The sequence below is a fragment of the Strigops habroptila genome, chromosome 6, assembly GCF_004027225.2.
Source record: "Strigops habroptila isolate Jane chromosome 6, bStrHab1.2.pri, whole genome shotgun sequence".
NCBI lineage: Eukaryota > Metazoa > Chordata > Aves > Psittaciformes > Psittacidae > Strigops > Strigops habroptila.
The window spans coordinates 4,704,726-4,724,823 of NC_044282.2; positions in this window are offsets into that span (position 1 = coordinate 4,704,726).

The following is a 20,098-nucleotide window of genomic DNA, read 5'->3' on the forward strand; positions in this document are numbered from 1 at the left end:
ATTCCACTGACCTGCTGGGGAAGGAAAAGCAACGCTTCAGCAGCAGGTCTTCCGCTCTGACTCCTGCCAGATCAGAAATTCTGACTAGGCTTGATGCTTACCACGTTTTGTATGCATTGCAATTTGGTTGGTTGGGTTTCTACTAGGAGGGTTCCCTACTAATTTGAAGAGTATTGCTCATCTTGGGATGAAACGGTGTATTTACTGATTGGTTATTTACCTTAAAAAGGGATGAGTACCCTCCTTACTGAGTTTATCCAGCAGTGACTGCAAAGCAGAATAGCCAGTACATAAAGCTCCCTCCATCAGGAGCTGGCTGGTGAGAATGAGGCTGAGGCAACCGTTTTGAATAACTCAGAAATTCTGCAAGTTGCACAGCATTGCATTTCCCAAACCCCTGATGAAATCTGCAGCCTCTGTTCTTGTTCTTCTGTGTCTGATTTCTCTGCATGTCTTCCCACATGAGTTGGCTCTTTATTTTCAGAGCCATGTGCCTGCTCAGCTGGTCTCTGGTGGTAGTGGCTTGGGCACTGCTGGGGAGAAGAGCACTGCTGAGAGCCACGGTGCTTGTGTTGCTTGCTTTCATCCACGATCTACTGCTTATAGCATGGGGGTGCCTCCCCCATGTGCTCTCAGGTGAAAGATTTCTTCCTTTCTTGAATCCCAGTGGAGGGGGGACACTGGAGCCCTTTTCCTCTGGAAGAGATGATGGGCTAGCTGTCGGAAGCCCTGGGGATGTCCCTTCTTGGGCAACCAGTGGTGCACTGCCTGGTTCCAGCAGGTTGGGTTGCTGCTGCCCTGTCCAGGAGGTGGCGGTGGGGGGAGTCAGCACAGGAGTGCTGACACACACAAGCTCCTGTACCTGTAGACTTCAATGCCCTAATTGCTTATTAAGAATCTTGGTGCTATTAATTTTCAAACTTGACTAGGCAGAAACAAATTGTTGGGGAGGGGGGGAAGGAGAGATCTGGGGGGAGGGTGTGGGGGAAGTATTTAAAGTGTCCATGTTGGAAGGCATAAATAATTCTTTTTAAGCTGCTTTAATTGAGTTCCTCTCTATCTTTTCCCTCCCCTGCATGCATACATTCTTGAATGTATAAAACGCAATTTCGAAGTATTTAAAGAAAGCTTTGATATCTATTAAGAACCCAGTAAAACATCTGGATGTAACATGTATGAGTCAATGTTTTTAGAACAAAGATTTTGGCTGTTCCAAATTATCCATCAATATCTGTCAGATTAGCAAGGCCAAAAAATGCAATCAAAGCACCCTTCATTTTACTGAAGGAACCTGGTAAGAATAGTTCCTTTGTAGTTATCTTAACCACACACCAGGGGTGCTTTTCTGTTCTTTCTTGCTTTTTCAAAGAGCTGAAAATCACAGGGGCAGACAGCTTTTTAAAGGCTCCCCCCCTCCTCTCCCTCCCTGCGCCTCCCCTCTTTGGAAATTGCTCTTGATAATCAGCAGGGTGTACGATATCCCCAAACTAGCTTCATACCCAAGAGCTGCCTGAAGTCACACACACACACAGAGTGTGCATATAGTCGGCAAATATGTTTGATGTCAGAGGCATGGGCTAGATTTGGGGCATCAAAAGAATTTTAAAACCATGAAAAAAAATACTAATCTTGGGAAGTAAGGGGTCAAAAGCTGAGGAGAGGGAGATAATGTCATAATCTGTTAGCAAAGTTTGAAAGATCAAGTACCCCTATAGTTGATGGCTGGTTTGGGATGTTTCAAGGACTGACTGTGTTGCTGGGTGTCACATTTGGAAGAGATTACTTGCTCTGCTTTTGTTTAGTTTTGGTGGAACCCATTCAATGCTTTCAGGAGGAGAAGGTTAGTGAGACAGGAAAGAGGAGGGTCTCCTTGCTGCTGGGTGTCAACAGCTGATGACTTTCTGTTGCTTACGATACCTACGAAGCAAAGTGGTGCTTAAGTACATACCATGCAGCTTTCCTTTTCAATTTGCAATTAAGTCCAAATCTCCCACCCAAAGCTGTTGTGGAGTGAGACGTAATTATTCTCTGATGAGGTGCCCACCTGCAGAGCCATTCTGGATGCTGTTGCAACAAGAGTTGCAAGAATAAATATCTGAAAGCAATCAGCTTTCAGACATCTTTGCCCTTGTACGTGTCTCTGATAGTGCCCCTGAAGCTGCAGATGTTTCTATAGCTTAAGAATGCAGATAACAAGACATTTATTTAGTTCTTTGTAAGTCCTGAACATACTCAATGATAAAGGAAGCTAAGTGTTTTGCGCAGCAGCAAGGAACTCTACAAACCCAGAAATATCCAGAAAAAATAACAAAATGTTCATTTTCAAAATGCATGCTCTATTCCTTCAAGTAGCACATCACAAAAGCACCAAACATGTCATAATTTGCTATTTATACAACTTATTCTCTGCTTTTCCTGTTGGCTATTTTGAAAGTCTAGGCTTGAACACAGCTGCAGTGATTTGGTTTGCTCCTGTTCCAAATATCAGAAAGGTACTTGGGGTAAGGGAATGCATCACACTTCTTGATACGGAGCACATCCAGAGGAAGGCCATGAAGATGATCAGGGGCTGGAGCACTTCTCCCATAGGACAGGCTGAGAGAGTTGGGGTTGTTCATCCTGGAGAAGACTCTGGGGAGACCTTAGAGCAGCCTTCTAGTACCTAAAGGGGGCCTATAGGAAAGATGGGGACAAACTTTTTAGCAGGGTCTGTTGTGGAAGGGCAAGGGGTAATGGTTTTAAACTAAAAGAGGATAGATTTATACCAGATACAAGAAAGAAATTTTGTACACTGAGGGTGGTGAAACACTGGAACAGGTTGCCTGGAGAGGTGGTAGATGCCCCTGGAAACATTAAAGGTCAGGTTGAATGGGGCTCTGAGCAACCTGATCTAGTTGAAGATGTCCTTGCTCATTGCAGAGGGGTTGGACTCGATGACCTTTAAAGGTCCCTTCCAAACCAAACTATTCTATGATTTTATATTTGCAAGAATATTCTAAAGAAGAAATATTCACAGGAAGTATCTGCTCTTTAATAATCATATTTCTGTCCATGACCACAGCATTTCTTTGCTTCTGCTGATAAAATAGATTTTTCTGGTATAAGACAAAAAATAATCTAGATTAAAAGGCTTGTTTGCACAAGAAATTTAATCTGATTGCATTTTATTAATATAACCTTTTAAAACTGCAAGAACGTGGGGGGGAGTAAAAATTAAAAAACCTGGAAGTTGCCAGCAGAGTTGTTCACAACTCCCATACCCTGTCAAGTTCTTCAAGATTCATCCTGGACTGAGTTATGATCATGTTTTTCCTTTATTTACTGTTTATGCAGAAAATATTTGGTCTTTGGCAGTGCATATTGAAGTCTGGAGAGGTAGTAAGGGTGGGAAGGAGCAGAAAAACTGCATAATCCAGACAAATCCAATATAAATGATAATAAACCTTCCCACCTTTACTCAAAAAGGGAAATAGCTGCTTGAGCTATGACTGTAACTGCCAAGCTTGCAGCTTCAGAGGGAAGACTCAACTATGCTCAAGACACACAGCAAGTTCCATAGCGACAACTTCAGCTGCTCCCAAGCCCTGCCCACGGGATGGACCTTCATCTAAAGGAGGTAAGCAGGAACAGGGAGAGGATCTTTTCTGCTCTAAAGGAGAACATCAGTCAGCAATTTGCAGGGAAAGGAGATTAAAAATATTCCCTGCCATCTTCGCTGTGTTTGCTCCCTCCCTCCCAGCCACCCTCAACCCCCTCACATGATGCTCAGACATTCTCTCTGTAGAGGGAACTGAAAACCCAAAATTGGGTTCCCATGGCTCAGCACAAGGGAAGAGTTAGACCTTCATATCTCATGCTCTTCAAGAACTTCTCTGCCAGAGAGTATCACTGAAATAAGGAGAAGCATCATTGTCTGACATGCTGTTCCCTGACAGCTCTTCTTCAACCAGATAAAAGAACAAATATAATCTTGGAGACTAGCCACTGTGTTGTCAGAGAGAATTAGGCTGAAGAAGCTTGGAGGATTATAAATACTTATTAAAACGTAGTTTTAAACTGGTTTTGTAAGATGACAAAACCAAGTTGAGGCTTTCTTACCCTGTGTCAGCCTTAGTTTTGATGTCTTCAGAAAATCATTATTTAAAGTAATAAAAAGAGGACTTCAAATAAGGAAGTAACGTGGAGAATTTGTCCCTGATCTGCGTTGTTTCTGTTACTTTCTAAACTAGTTCGTAAATTCCCAAGCAGGGAACAGGAAGCCTTGAAGCTGTAGGGGAAGAGCTCTGCTGCAATGAGCCACTCTCCTCCTTCTACTGCAGTCCCTGCACCTGAGCAGCCAGGCAGAAGCACACGGCATCATTAACTTCCAAGTCTTACGGCAAAAGCAGGATTTTCATTTAAAAGATTATATTCTTAAATACAATCTGTTGCATGCCTCTCTCTTTGATGCCTGAGTTTTAGAGTCAGGGACAGGGCTCTTTGGCAGCCTGGTCAGCCATCGTGTGCTGGGGTCGGATGTGGTAGTTGTTTAAGCTCATCTGCTTGCAAGAAAGAATAGAGTCAAGCGTGTGAACACCTGAATAATCGGAAACTCCATTGGGAAAATGCAGCTGGATTATTGGAGAGAGACATTCGTGTATCTCTTCATACTTGCTTTGCAGATGAGCGTTGGACTGGCTCTTGTTAAATTCTTTGATACCTTGGATGACTGAAGAATTTCTTTGGTATGCCTTTTGTAGAAGCTTCTTTCACAGTTTTGGTATCTGGATGTTTCAATGAAGGGTAGAAAACACCTTCTCCTAATCTGCTTTAAGGAGTATGGATTTTGTTAAAAATATTTGCAATATAAAATACGTTTTGAAATACACGGGTTTGCTTTCAGTGCTGTATATACCAAGTGCAGTGGATTATATGCTATTTGGGATTTATTCGGGAAAAATATGATGATTCTGTAGGACGTGTAAGATATTTTCATGGTTGGTTGTTACGCTAAAGTAAAATGAGCCGATCCATGGAAAGATGGGCTGTTTCAATAGGATTTCCATAAGTATTATGTGGGGCAGACTGTCCATAAGGACTGAGACCCTGTCAGGTGCTGCTGTGTGGTTCTGCTTAACCACGCAGTATCCCTGTCCCTTTGATGCTGTGTCTGGAAAGCACTGCTTACAGTTTGTCCTTGCAGAAACAGGAGAGGCAAACACTGTTTTTTCAAGAGGGGGACGTGTATCTGATTCACAGAGCGCAGGAGGTGCACAAACCAGCACAGAAAAGGCAACCAGCACTAGAATCCACCTCTCAGGCTTTGCCACCCTTGGAGTGGTGTCCTCAGAAACCGATGTCCCTTTCCAGGACTCAGGCTCGCTTCCTTCAGCATCTTCCCTGCACTCCCCACACCAACTCACCCAGATAGGAGGCAGTCTATTTTAAAAGCAGCTCTTTGCACAATTTATTCAGGTCTTGCCTTTCCTGCTGGGCACCTTTTCCCCTGTTCCAGCCTTCACTGGCAGTCCGTATGGGCAGAACCAGCTCTGCTCTAAGTTCTGCCTACCCCATTGTGCCGACTTTCATTCTGCAAATAAGGTCATTTAGGTTGGCTACATGATTGCTATGCAAGTCAGTAGTTCTAGGCTGGGAACAAACATTTTATTCACTCGGTGTTAAAGACACTCTGTGATGGAGCAATTTGACATCATCAATTCAGTAACTTCCATGAACTTCTCAAGCAGTTGTAGCCTCGATCTCAGTTTCGCTCTTCACAACAAAGAGGATGATCCAGTTTGTTTCTTCTGGCAGACACTGGAGTGAGATTATTTTTATTTTTAATCCCTACAGTTCTAATTTTATGATGGAATGGCCCCTGAAAACAGGCAAGTGCCCAGTGAGCCAAGATATCCATAAACTCTGTAGCTAGACTGCAGCTCCTCTGGATTTCCAGTAGAAATTATTTCTAAAAAGGAAAAAAAAAAAAAAAGGCAGCATGAGGTTTGTGATTCATCCATTTGCAAACACAGCTCTGCATAAAAAGGTTGAAGGGATATTTTGTAAACCATGCACATAGACTAGAAGAGTTCTGAAAACCCAGAAATATTACATAAAGACCACAAGACTAAATGAAATTAAGAAAAATATTTGAAGGGACAGGATGAGGTAGGGGGGAAAGAAAAGGATCTTTCTATAGCTTGTGCTATAGAGAAGGGCAGAAACAAATATAACAACTGTAGGTCTGAGAAACTGGACGTGACTGCAGAGGGTTGTACTGCATAAAACTATGCAACATTGTTCTGGGCAATAAATGGTGGCTGACTGTCACGCAGCACGGATGACTCAAATTTTGGAAATTGCTCTTCTATGAATAACCTTCTAAAGCTGGCCTTCTCTGCAGACAGAAAATCCATATTTGCTGTCGTTTTACAGCTTGGCGAGGGAAAAAACCAGGAGCTTTTCCGCATGTTGTGTTTCATTTGTATCCTGAGTAGTCTGGTGAACTGATTTTTATTATGAGGCTAGGGAAGTGCTCAGACCCCTGAGCTTTTCTTGAATTCTGAGTTATGTTCTTGTTTTCTGGGAGGAGTGTGTTTGGAGTGAAAATGTAAGGAGGACTGGAACAGAGGCAGGATGTGTTAGGAAGGCTTGTAAAAGGAATAAGAACAAAGCAATGGCATCATAGTAATATCGAGATATACAGGCATAATTCAGCTTGGCTATGCGTTTGAGTTGTTGTAAGACAAAATATATACCAGTCTCAAAAACTTGGACACTTGGCAAGTCAAATATTTTATTAAATCATATTAAAAATTTCAGGAAGGCATAAATATATTTGTCTTGATAGCATCCCTAATGTTGCAAAGACTTCAAGAGTGTTGGTATTTTAATTACTTCTGGTTCTTAATTACTTTTGTGCCTCCTCATCTCTGCTGCCCTATTTGGAAGGTGCTGGTGAAGGAAATGGACTGTTCTGGATGCGTGTTTGTACATTTGTGGTTTTCACCGTGATACTTCTGCACGAAAATTATACGTGCAATACTCCGGTGCTACTTTGTTAGGATGTTTCTAGCAAGAACTCTGCCCCAAGCTGCGTTCTCCACTTGGATGCTGCAACTCTGATCCCCAAAGGAACGCAAGGGCAAGACTGATCAAGAAGAATTTGCTGAAAGATGTGTTCAAAATACCATGGCATGTACTGAAGATGTAGTACAATCTTATGCTTATCTGACATGCTGCTCTTTGGTGCCAAGGACACCTTAAATATTTTCATCTGGCAAACAACCCTCATTTTTCTTTTTTTATTTTTTTTTTGAGCCCTAAATTTGGGCTGAGGTGTTTTTCTCAGCTCAGTCCTCAGTCTTTCCTGGTTAGGCCTTGCCATGCAGATATACAAAGGATCTTTTGATGAGGTCCTTAACAAAATCAGCCCAGAAATGTTCAAGAAAGGCAAGAAGTACAACATTATCAAATGCTCTACTGGGAAACCATTTCTCTGATCAAAAATCCCTGAGCGCTAATGAAAAAAACATATGGAGTTTGTAAATCAAAATGAGAAAGGAGAATGCAGATTTACAGTGGTTTAACCCAGCCTCTAACACTAGCTATTTTTAAGAGCTGTTTGTTGTTTTGGTTTCTTTTCTACTTATCCAGGGTTGTAAAATTTTCCAAGGATATGCATTACAGAGTATTTCCCACTGTGCTGAGTAGTGCTTAATGACTATTAGTCATTATGGTGCTAATAGTACTGATTTGCTTTTAATGGGTGCCAAAGTACCTTGAGTGTTTACTTTGTTGAAGATGCTGTGGGCAAGCAGGTGAAGTAGATTGAAAAGGATGGTACAAGACTGGGGATAGTCTGGGCTTGTGCCTGCATGTCATCTTGGATGAGAACACATTCGTAGGTGACAACTGATTCCGAGGTAGTGATGGGTAAACCATTCATTAAAAAGAACAAACCAACCAACCAAAAAAAAAAGAAACCCAACAAACCCTAACAATCTGCTTGAAACACGGGCAACAGCCTAGTGGTAGAGCCTGAAGCCTGAGATGCTGTGGCATTCCTACTTTGTCTTTTCCCTCAAAGAGGATCAGAGCAATCTGGACAACTTGCACACCAGTCAGCCTATTGGTGACATTTTTCCACCAGCTGAAAGAGCACAGATCTGCATCTACTCTCTGGAAAACCCTCGAGGGTGTTTCTTAGATCATTAGTCCAGGTGAAGATTTGCTAGAAGAATAAACAGGTGACTGTGGATGTCTCTTGAACTAGCGGTGATGTACTTCACAGAGAAACCTCTGACAAGAGGCTTTGAGCATTTAAACTAGCAATTTGCAGGGAAGTCTGGGTTTGGACTGGAACCTCTTATCCTAACAGGATAACAAGAGTATGGTGTTCAAATAATACAGTCTCTCCTGAAAAATGCCAAGTCAAGCTTTAATCTATATTTAGCACTGTGAAATTACAGTACAGCACCAACAAGCAAAAGTTCATTACTCGTAGACCATCTATTTAATGGAAAACTGAGAGTTTGTCTGTTGCAATATCAGGCTTGTAGGAACAGAGAGAGATGAATGAAGCTAAACAAAAGAAGACATGACTTAAAGTCCATGAAATGCCACTACTTACTGAAAATGACACATTGTGCAACTGGGTTGGAAAGAAGCAGACAACAACAGTATTGGTATCACATGAGTCTTCTGAAGTTGTGACCACAGATGGATGTGTACTGTGACCGCCTTGTCCAGCTTCCACAGAGGGTTTGGAGAAGAGCACTGAATTCACTGCCTCTTTGAGGAGCTCTGCTTCAAAAGCAGAACTATTATGCGCCCAGATACGTGAGCTCTAGAGGGTTATGCTGCCAGAACAAATAACTATCTGCCAGCAGTCGTGGTATTGGTATTTTAAAGTGGGTGTGTAAAACACTAACAAGGGGCCATCAGAAGGCAAATGCTGTTGGTAAGTTCTGCTGATAAGTGCTAGTAGTGTGTTGGCTGGGAAAGGAAGATGTGTTAGAAGTGCAAGTTCCCCAGGCAGAGCTGCTGGGACTGGCCCCTGAAGAAGGAAAACTTCTCTGTACCCAGAGTGATGCCCCAACACTGCCGCCTCAGTGGCCTGTCTTACTTTATCCTATATCACTTCCCAAAGGAGAAATGGAGATCCTCTGTAATGGAATTGCCCTTCCTAGAAGAGGTTGTAATTCCCTATAGTTTTCCCTGCTGAGCAATTTCTGATTCTGGTTGATCTCAGTAAGGGGATTTTTCTCTTATTGGAGGAAGGAAAAGGGGGGTGGGGGAAGCTTCTTTCCTGCTCTGGGCTAGAGCAATGTATGAAAACGTTACTTGACTTCAAAATGCTGTATCATAAAGAAATCATGGACTGTGGAAGAATTTTCTGTTTGCAAAGTGCTTCACAGGTTGCATCATCACACAGCATTACACAAGTCAGCTGCTTGAAATCTCAGCACCAGCGTGGGGCGTGTAAGGCAAAAATGCAGTTTGGGGATGCCTCTGACCTCCACTGGGGGGGAGGTTCGAGAAGATTGGTTTGTACATATGTATTCCCATGTCCTGATTGCACAAAAGCCACTGCTTTTATATTTGCGTTGTTGATAGTTTGTTTCTGCAGCTGCTGTAGAAATCTTGCTTGTCTGGACCCCAGCACACCCCTGGAGCACTGGCTTTGTGAAAGGAGCAAAGCCTGTTGATTTATAGCTTGTAGACTGGCCAGCTGTAACCCCAAGCTTGCAGGAATGGGGACAGAGCTGTTTTCCTATCTTTATGCCTTTTTCTCACAAAAATATTTTCTCTGTGGGAGTGGGGAAAGGGCAGCCCCTGCTTTGGCACTTCTGTACGAGTGTAAGAGTGGGGAGGGGTTGGGGTTCCCTGTCTTCTTGTGCAACTTATTCCCTGCTTTCCTCCACCCCAGCCATGAGGTGACCACAAAACCTGACCTGAAATAAATTTAGGAATCAAGTAATCGGTCTTGATCCTTGTACTTAAAAGTAAATGTTTTCCTAAATTAAAATAAATATTTTAAGATATTTCTTTTTGCTTGTCAGCTTTTCATATTAAAGAACTGCAGCTCCTGGAAGTTCAAAGCAAGCTCAGTTATGGTAAGAGGTTGTTTCTTTTTCCTCAAAGCCCACCGATGTTTTGTCAAAATGGGATTATCTATGTATTTTGGTAATGTCATGACTTGTGACTTGGAATTAAAGCCTCAGTTAAAGCGTAAAGGAATTAAAGCCTCAGTTAAAACATAAGCCAGCAACTAGGCAGATTTTGTGTGATCTTTGTTCTACCCTCGCACTCACACAGTTTAGTATACTTGGAGTCATCTGATGGCTTATACAGCCAACGAGGACCCAAATTCATATCGCCAGCAGAAAGTGTTAAATACAGCTCCACACAGAAGTCCCTGCAAATAGTCTGTGGCTATTGAGCTCAGCTGGTAGAGTCACACGTAGAAACGTTTCTTATATAAGTATGGGTTTCAGGCTTCAGTCTCATGGGTACGTTAATAAACCTGTCATTGCCAAAAATTAAAATAACAGGGGTTCATGCTTTGGATTGGTATTGTGTCCTCCAAACAATGATTTATTTAGTTTTAGTTTTGCTTGGAAGACTCCAGCTTTGGTGAAGTGAGCCCTCATTTGAAGATGTTTGTGCCTATGAATGTTAAGACAGCTGCGAATCTGTATGGTAGTGCTCATGTGGGAACATCTGACGGCTGCTTTTCTCCTGATGTTTGGAAGAAACACCTGCGATCTGCTGTGGTCTGGACTTAAATCTCTCCATCATCCTTACTGTTTCCTCTGCAATGCTTGTGTAAGGTCTTTGGAAAGATGTCAGCGATTCATAAAACATGTACTGATGACACTGTATCCACAACATAGCTGCATTAGGAAAGAACAAGAATGCAAAAGTATAAATAATTGTATTAGAGTAACTCTTGAATGACCAAACTAAGCATGGGAAAACATTTTAACAGCTATGACGTTCACATATGATCATAAATCACCTGTGCAGACCCTGCTCTGCACAGCCAGCTGCTGAGAAGGTGAATGGGGATGTTGCAAAGGGACTAGACTTCCTTGTACAAACGTGGGGTAGGGCTGTATAACAAACCTGCAAATAAATAAATAAATAAATAAATAAACCACCAGGCAACTTCTTGTCAAAAGAGCTAGGTTAGTTTTAAACCTTTGAAAGCATGATTTTGGGTGCTCTCATTTGGAAAGCACTGCATTAGGGAGTAATTAGGGCAGTAAGTGGAGGAGCAGACATAATGTAGGGAAGGAAGGGAGAGATGGGGGGAAAAATGGTACTGGTAAATATTTGGGATTTGGTTGGAAGAGCAATCTTTTTACCCAACTCAGGTGCAGTTAAGAACAGATTGTATTAAACAGATGAAAATCTCTTACAATGATAACTTGTCACTAAGCATCAGATTTTAGCTTTTATTTATTTTTGAAGATTTTTTTAGTTAAAATCTGTATTCTGCTATCTCCTGCTAATGTAAAGGCCAGAATAGCTGTTGTGATATGTCTCTGATGTCTGATCACCACCAGATGTTGCCCTAAAATTTCTGCACCTAATCCGCAGCCCCAAGCTAAGCGCTAATGTCAGGATGTGATAGCATTTGTTAATTGTAAGGATTTTAATTTCATTACTTATTGCCATATTTCTTTCACTTTAATATTAACAGGGCTTGTCATTCTAGTTTTGAAATTTGACTAAAGCATCTATGACCATGACAAGCAACTCAACAAATCCAGGAGGAAAATCCAGACATTTTAATGACTATGTTGAACACCATCTTTTGCAAATCTTACTGTAAACCTACCTTCAAATCAGCAGGCAAGAATCTCTTTCCTCAATCTGTGAACACTTTATATGCATACACTGTATTTATAAACTCCACATTTCAACAAAACTTTCTTCTTTGCCTCAGTACAAGCCATCTTGTGTGTGTGTAAGTGTTTGGGGGATGTGTTATGTATACAGGAGCAAAGTGTATTGCATCAGTTCTAAGTAAAAAAACTCAGAAAAGTGCTTGAAAGTTTTAAAGATGGGTATTTTTTTTCCACCAAGGAATGTTTTCCTTCTCAAAAGCAAGGTTACTTTTCCTGTTTGCATTGGGAATTTACCACTAACTTCAGTGGAAACAGGATTGGGTTCAATAGTTTGCTGTGTTGAAAAATTCTGGAAACTTTGATGTGATGAAGTAACTGCAAGCTAATCTTCATAATTTGTTGGGAAGACAGATGCTACTGTTCTTGTCCAAAGGATGCAGCACATTTGGCACCCTCTTTCTGCGACATTTTTGTTTCTTGCGTGTATTTATATCTCTGACTGGCTATGCAGGCTGTTTGCACAGAGGGTAGGGCATGGGGATGCTCTCCACTTCTGCAGAACGACACATTCCCCCAAAGGCACCAAGTCCCACCTCCTGCTCTCCTTCTGTTTTGCATTTGTTCTGCTAATTTTAACATTATAAATAAGAGAGGGAGATTCAACCCAGAAATAAGCTATGCTCTCTGAATCCATCTATCCGATTAGGATAAAAGTAGAGATTATTTGTTTAGATTTAGAAACCTGGATGCCTATTGAACTTTGTGAAGTCTGCACAGGAGGGATGTCTTCAGCTTCTTACAAAAGTCACACAGGTTGAAAACCTGTATCCATCAGTTGGGTCACACAGGTTGAAAACCTATATCCATCAGTTGGTTTCTGAACTACATCAAGGCAGAGAACAAGGCAGTGAGGGGTAGGGACCAGGAATTTCCTCCCTCCTCTCCAAGAGCAGCTGATTGTTATTTTGTTATTTGGCTTCCACACAGCCAAATAAATTTGTAAGGTGTGGAAAAGTGGTTATGGGCTTAAGTTGCTGCTACTAAAATTAACCATCTAACATTTTTCTAAGTGATGAAGAATGGAGGTGGATTGGAGTCGATTCTATTCAAAGGAAGAAGAAAAGAGGAGAAGAAAAAATCTGCACTGATGGACAACATAAAGGGCAGACTAAACAGACATCTCTCAGATCTGACACAGGTAAAAGGTGATCCTGCCTCAGAGTCAGGGCTTATCTTAGGTGGTGAAAGGAAGTTAATTCTCACCTGGGAAGTGCATTACTTTGATAAAGGCCTTCATTTTTATTTTAGCCAGTCTGTCTTAAGGAAAAATTAAACAACAAACGAAAACGACAACCACTATTCTCAATCTGACAAATATTTGATAACCTGCATTATTTTTTATTTGGTAAAAGAGATGTTAGTATTAAATAATTATTAACCCATTCGCATATACTCTATCACTCTGTCTCTCAGAAATTTAGTATTATGTGGAGGCAGCAACAGACAATATTGAATTAACCAATAAAATCTATTATAATGTCGCTACAATTTTGTTATTACCTGTAAAAAAATCAGTTGAATAACCTTAGTTTCCTGGATTTCTACTCATGTTTGAGATTACAAGACACATCGGAGAGAAGCAGTTTGGCTCCATGTTTTTTTTCACTGGTGTCATTGTGGTGGAAGTCCACTTGGCACCAGTTTTTCTTCCTGGGAATGACCGGCTTCCTGCCATGTGAGAGGAAGATTATAGGAGGTAGTTTTTAGATGAAGAAATAGTTGAAAAAGAGGCATTATTTGATAGCGCTTTATCCAGCCAGATGTTTTGTGTAATCACCAAAATACTTGGGGTGGAATTTTTAATGGAACTGTGAGAAACCGATTTAGAAGTGTACCATAAACCACCTGAACCAAGAAGCCTCAGACTCCCCTTTTGTTTTGAATAATTAATGTTATACAACTCTGTATTTTTGTTTGTTTTGTTTTCATTTTTCATCTGTGGTTTGTGTGCGTTTAGGGCTTAAAAATACATTCTGTTTTCATACTCATATATAATGATTTTCTGTTTCTTCTTTATATATATATTCATATATATAAAAATATATATATTATATTCAGGCCTACATTACAACTGTTATGTTATAACCATAGCACCCATAGGTAAATTAAACATGGCAGGTTTTAGCACTGTATAGAATACCCACGTTTATCAGATGATAGTGAGTTCTGGGAAATAAGAGATGCACTTTGCCTCCTGGTGCTACCATGTTGAGGATGCTCCTAGGTATTGACAGGAGCTGCAGAGCAAAGGACAGAGAGGTGATGCCTTAATGAGTCGATTAATTATGAAGACTTAACCTGACCATGGGTAGTGACCTAACACCTAATTTACCCATGCTGGTGTGTAGTGGCACTGAGGGATTCTTGAGAGAGCAGCCCAGCAAGAGCTGTCTGTTCTGTCCATTTGCAGTCAATAGGATATCCCAGAGACACAAAACCGTTTCGTTTCAGCCTGTTTCTAGTGTCTCCTGTTCTCTATGGCGCACTTTTATGGGTTAGATGCTTTCTGGCTGTTCTCTTATGCAATTTAGCTTACATGCAGGAAATTGACAAATATTGAACATCGATTATTCCATTCTAATTAATACAAAGTCCTTATAAATGTTTATAAACTACCTAGCCAATAGCAACACCATCTTGCTAAAAGAGGGCAATGAGAAGTCTGTTCTCACCTGTGAAAATGAAATGAAGTACCTTTTGTTTATCTTTTTAATTTAATGATTTCTATTTCCCTATTGGAATGACCTACATAAATTCAGGTTTTGACATCAACATGATGCAAGAGTTTTAGAGAAGTAGCTTGCAGATCCTGCTGGAAGCTTGTTACAATGGGAGAATACCTACACAGAATGAACCCAGCTTCACTGGCAATCCTGTGTTCAACGTAGATGGGGGATGGAGAGTGGGAAGCTTTGTGGGTTGAACCTGATATAGTCTCTGAAATGCTGACGCAGCAGGATGGGCCCTCAGGGAGCATTAATACCAGCACAAGAGGAGCTGGAAAACTCTTCTGTCTTGATCCAAGGCCAAGACTGTTTCAAGAAGGTGGAAATGTTCCACCTGTGCCTCCGCCAGTGCCAAACGTTTCCTCGGGCACACACCATGATCTGGCTGCTCTTAAACATTTGTTTAAAGTATTTAACTTAGAGAAAAAAAGCCTTCGAGTTGGGAACAACTGTTTTGTTTTAGCCTACTCAATTAAGGTGGGAGAACAGAGCATTGTGCTTATTTGATTCATGTTTATTGAAGCTGCGCTTAGGAGAACAGCAACATGCCCATGTAAATACACCAGAAGTTGTGTATTTGCTGTTCGTATGCATTCCCATTTTTCTGAAAAGATATCACAGGCATTGACTAGCTCTAAGAGGGGAAGTATACGACTCCATTGTATCTTCTGAAAATGGAAGCCTTCTGAAATGGAAGCGCCAGATATCAGTCAAAGTGGGGATACAAGCTCTCCATCATTTCAGTATACATTGTTCCTGGAATATGGTCTATTACTTCACCTTTTGGTCATTAAAGTTTTTGGTTTTCCCCTTGTCCTTCTTCGACCCCATTTCCCCAGGACTTGAAAATTATTTTATTATTGTATATATTTATTATATTATTATTAATAATTATTTTAAAGTAGAAAATGCCTACAATTTAATCGATTGCTGCAAACAGCATAACTGCATGAAGGCTTTTAGAAGTCTTATTAACTCTCTATGCATTTATTGTATTTGTTCTGCTTTTTTTCTTTTCTTTTGCTGGGGCTAGTAGAGAAGACACAGTTGGTTTTACTTTTAGGTTGGCATACCAACGAGATACAAATTCTTTTTATGAAGTAATGTTCATTAATCACTGTAGCTGGAAACAATGCTTGGGGCTAGTGAGTATAGAGATGGACCATTTCTGCCTTTCTGTCCCGGAAGCAGTCTGACTTTGGGTCAGGTTAGGATAGTTTTTGAGCTCTCCTGTGCTACCTAAAACCTATGTTTTAAACGCTCTGTTAATCTGAAACAAGTATAAATAAAGACTAATATGCTTTCAGCTATTCTTATGATGAGTTTGGACTCATGTCAGTTGATGTTTTAAATTATGTGCTCGAGGACAGAAAAATAAAATCAGTGTTAGAAAAAAATTATTTTCCCAATCCTGTGCTCGGGGCACTGCAGAGTGATTGAGCTTTCTTTTCCACACTGGCAGGCTGCTTTCTGCAGCCGTTGCCAAATTTCCAAATACTTCGACTCAAGTTCATAAAAACTTCTTACTTCTCTTGGGAGAGAAAATTGGAGGGCAAGAGTTTTATTAGACCAGTTGGGAAAGCCGACAGGCTTTACAGCAAAGAGTCTCTCGTTTCTCTTGGTTGTGGTTGTTGTCTTTTCCCTTCTTTTACAAGCAATTCTATGAAAGGAGGCACTTAGCTGCAGTCAGTCATGCAGTGTAGTGCTGGGAGCTGGTTCACAGCTAATGAGATACCTCAGCAGTGGCATTTCTGCATGGTTGTATCTCCTCAAGTATGGGGAAGAATTGATTCCGTTTCATTTGAATTTAACCCAATCTCAATTTTTTTACTTTTCACTGAGTGTATCTGTTCTGGCACTGATGTTCCCTGAAGACGAATACTTTTTAACATATGTACCTTTAAGAGTAAGTACCATTTTAAAATGGTTACTTATGCTTCATATATATTTTTACTAAGATAATGCACATGTAATTGCAATTCTACCTGTCTGTCCATCCATCTGTCACACAGGGCATACACAGTTTACACGTTTCCATAGGTTTCATAGCAGATTTTTTTTACAACAGTTGCTGTGTACCGTTCTTCACAGCACCACAGGTACTTGTGCCACGCTTCTAAGTAATGCATTCACACACATTGCTTGCATGACCCAAGAAGGTCCTTACACAGACTGTTTCAAATGTTTCTATACTAATTAGACAAGGGGTGTCTGGTGCAGGAGTGTTTTTTAGGTAAGCAAGCGGTGTGTTTGAGGAAGGTAATCACGTTGTTGCTCTGGATGATACCAGGTGTCACTGCTGTCTCCAAGTGATAATGAAGATTTGTTTCCCGCACAGCTCAATTAGCTCACTAGCTGAGGGCCACCCTTCTGGATAGTCGCAGGTTGTTGTTTCAGCTGTGCCTTGTTCTTTCTTTTCTTACACTTTTGGGAATTGATGGGCGGAGCGTCTCCTACAGCAAACTGCACTGGTTTGTATCAGAAGATACCTACATCATTAGTAGGTTTTTGACGCTTTATAGATCTTGTTCCTTTTTTCCTCAAAAACCTGTGGTGTGAACAAGAAGGTGCCATTTTTTAATCAGCACTTTAGTATGTGAACTATGCTGTGCAGTGGTGGGAGGGAACAATTGGCAAGATCATCATCAGTAACAGTAGTAAGAGATTTTTAAAAAGAAAAACACTTGCTAAGCTTGGTGAGGTGACTGCTTTCCTCAAGAAGAGAAGCGGTGGGAGTGAGTTCAGCCATGAGAAGGTGGTAATCTTATGTCGCCTTGTGCTCCTGCCAGCACCATTACTTCTAGGCCAAGGCTCAGATTTAGACTGTGTTTTCTTCACATGTTTGGTTTCTTAATGATGCAAAAGATTTTTAGTGAAGTCACCAAAGTCGCTTAATGCGAGTTTTGGGAATTGTACTTCTCTGCCCACAAAGTGCCTCTTCTAGCTCTACTAGGAAAGTTTTATTACATGAGTATTGTTCTTGGGATTATAAATAGCAGCAAGTTCTAAAAGGTTGGTTTTGTCACAATATTTGTAGATCAAGTGTGCAGCTCTGCAAAACCATTTGGATGGTTTGCTTTGCTTTAATGGAAAAATATCTGCTGGAGGCTGGAAAGGAACAGGGCTGCTATTCCTGCACTTCTACTAGTCTGCACATGGCCAGCATGATAGGGTGAATGGTGTCGCTGAGTGTGGTTCCATTGCTGGAAGACATGTTACCAGCACCCCCAGGTTTTGGTAAAAGATCACAAGGGCTTTGGGAATAAGGGTTTTTGGGAATAAGAGCTGCTGAGAAGCAGCAGGCTGACCCTTGAGCTGTGCGAGGAGATGATCATTCAATCCCACAGGAGATTTCAAGAACTTGAATATTGTTTCCATTTCAGCTCTCAGCCTTCAAAATGACATTCTTCCCCACAAAAGGAAATAAAGCTTGGGAGGAATCTGGGGTTAGCTCCAGAGCCACAGAATAGAGACACCCTGGCCACAGGCTCTGCCAGCACAGGGCACTGGCATGCCAGGCTGTGCAGCGACTGTCCACCACCAAGGACCCTGCAACTTACCAGAAACAGCAGACTGTTTCCTGTGAGTGATACTTCTTTTACCAGACCCACTATAACAAACCTCTGGTTTGGCTTGGCTCAGATGCCGCAGTTTGTCCAAGTTACTAGCTGATCCTGCTGCTTTGGCTTTTGGCTGACTGAGCAGAATGATCTCAGCTGACCCCAAGTTTGAGTTCATCAGAGCCTGTTTTCACTTTTCTGTCTGTGCCTGTTTGCTGTAAGAGAAGCAGGGAGCTGGATGGAGGTGCAGGGAGTGGAGGCCAGGCTTTCATACCGGGCGATGCGCAGCTCTTGCTGACAACAGTGCACACCTACCTCCAGCTCTGCTTCCCTCATGGCACCCGCACCCAGGCTGGGTGGGGAAGGAACCCTGTTTCTGCTTGCCATGCTCTACAGCACAGGGTGCTGTATGGGATATTCTACCATCCTTCCCTATATAACAATATTCCATGTTGCGTACAGGCTTCTAAAATGTTGTCAGTACCATCCTTCCCAAACTGAGACATGATGGATTACTTCACAGTGAGTATTTTCCTCTATTTTGTACAAATGCTTCTACACTGCATGCAGTAGGAAGCACTGGTTAGACTTCAGTGACCACTGCTGTCGTTGAAGGGCTGCAGTTCTCCTACCAGATGTGTAATTCAATCGTTCTTTCTGAGGGTGAAGTTATTGTATGAGCTTGTCTTGTCCACACAAAACAGAAACCTCAGGGTTTATTTGCTATGTAAGAACATAGCACACAGTTTGATAAGAAAATTACGAAAAAAGCTGATCTTAAGAAGCCTCCTTCCTTCCTTCCTTGTCCCTGCCCCCAGAAGACATAAATATACCTTTTTGTAACTGTCCTGAGTATCCCTCCTTTAACACACAGTTTTACAAAGGATGTGATCCCCCTAGCTGAGGTCACACTTTTGGCCTTGAGAGGTATTGTGCACTTGCAATTTATCCTTAAATTAATTCACATCTACTTGTAGGTGTTAGCACTTTTTCAGAAGAGAATATGAACACTCAGCATCTCACCAGTTTCTATTTTGTCCGTCACCTAAGTTCGTACCTTTGAAGTTACTGCTGTAATTAGAAGAAGGATCACACCAATCTATTCTATTTAAAAAACCATTTTCATGTCACCGGTTCCTAATAATTGTTTTCTTATTTCTCATGATGTTGTAGGTGAAAGTACTTTTTGGTGCTTATCATTTTTTAAGCATTTGCTTTTCCACGAGTTGTTTTGTAGTTTGATGTATTCCTCACAGCACAGTAGGTGGTGGTATTCTGGAAACCCCAGTGATATTTGTGAAATATCTTCATGCAAAAACCTAAAAAGGAAGCATTACTAATCTCCCTCATGGACTAGTTTGATTGGTTTTCATAGAATTAATGTTTCATTTCGGTTGATTGCCAGGCTCTTTCTCTTTTGTTCAGACATGAGCAAACCACAGTTCAAACAGCGCAACTTCGTTTTAAAACTGATTTTGTATTGCTTGGAGCTTTCAAGGGCCAATACTCGTGGCCCATGACTTTCCCGTTTTGGGTGCTATGCATTATTTTCTTTCCGTCCAGATTTGCAGGGGGCTGGGAAGCATTCCTCCAAAAACACCTTCCTGATCCTTACCTTTCCACCGAGCGGCGGTAGAGTTGGGGGTGCGCGGAGGGGAAGGGGATGCGCGTCCTGTTAGGGGAGAGTGGCCCCGCCGGCCGAGTGGGGACGGGCGCGGGGGTCTGGGGACGCGGGTGGGGGTTTGGGCTGTGTTTTTGGAGCCTTCCCAGTGCAAATCGTTCTGGGTCTCCTAGGTTTCCACTTACGAAGTAAAAATAACTCTTCCCGACGGGGGATCTCCTGCTTGGCCGTCCGGCCGCGGCACCGTGCTCTCTCACTCTAAGAGAAGGAGAGGCTGAGAGCTGGAAAGCGCTT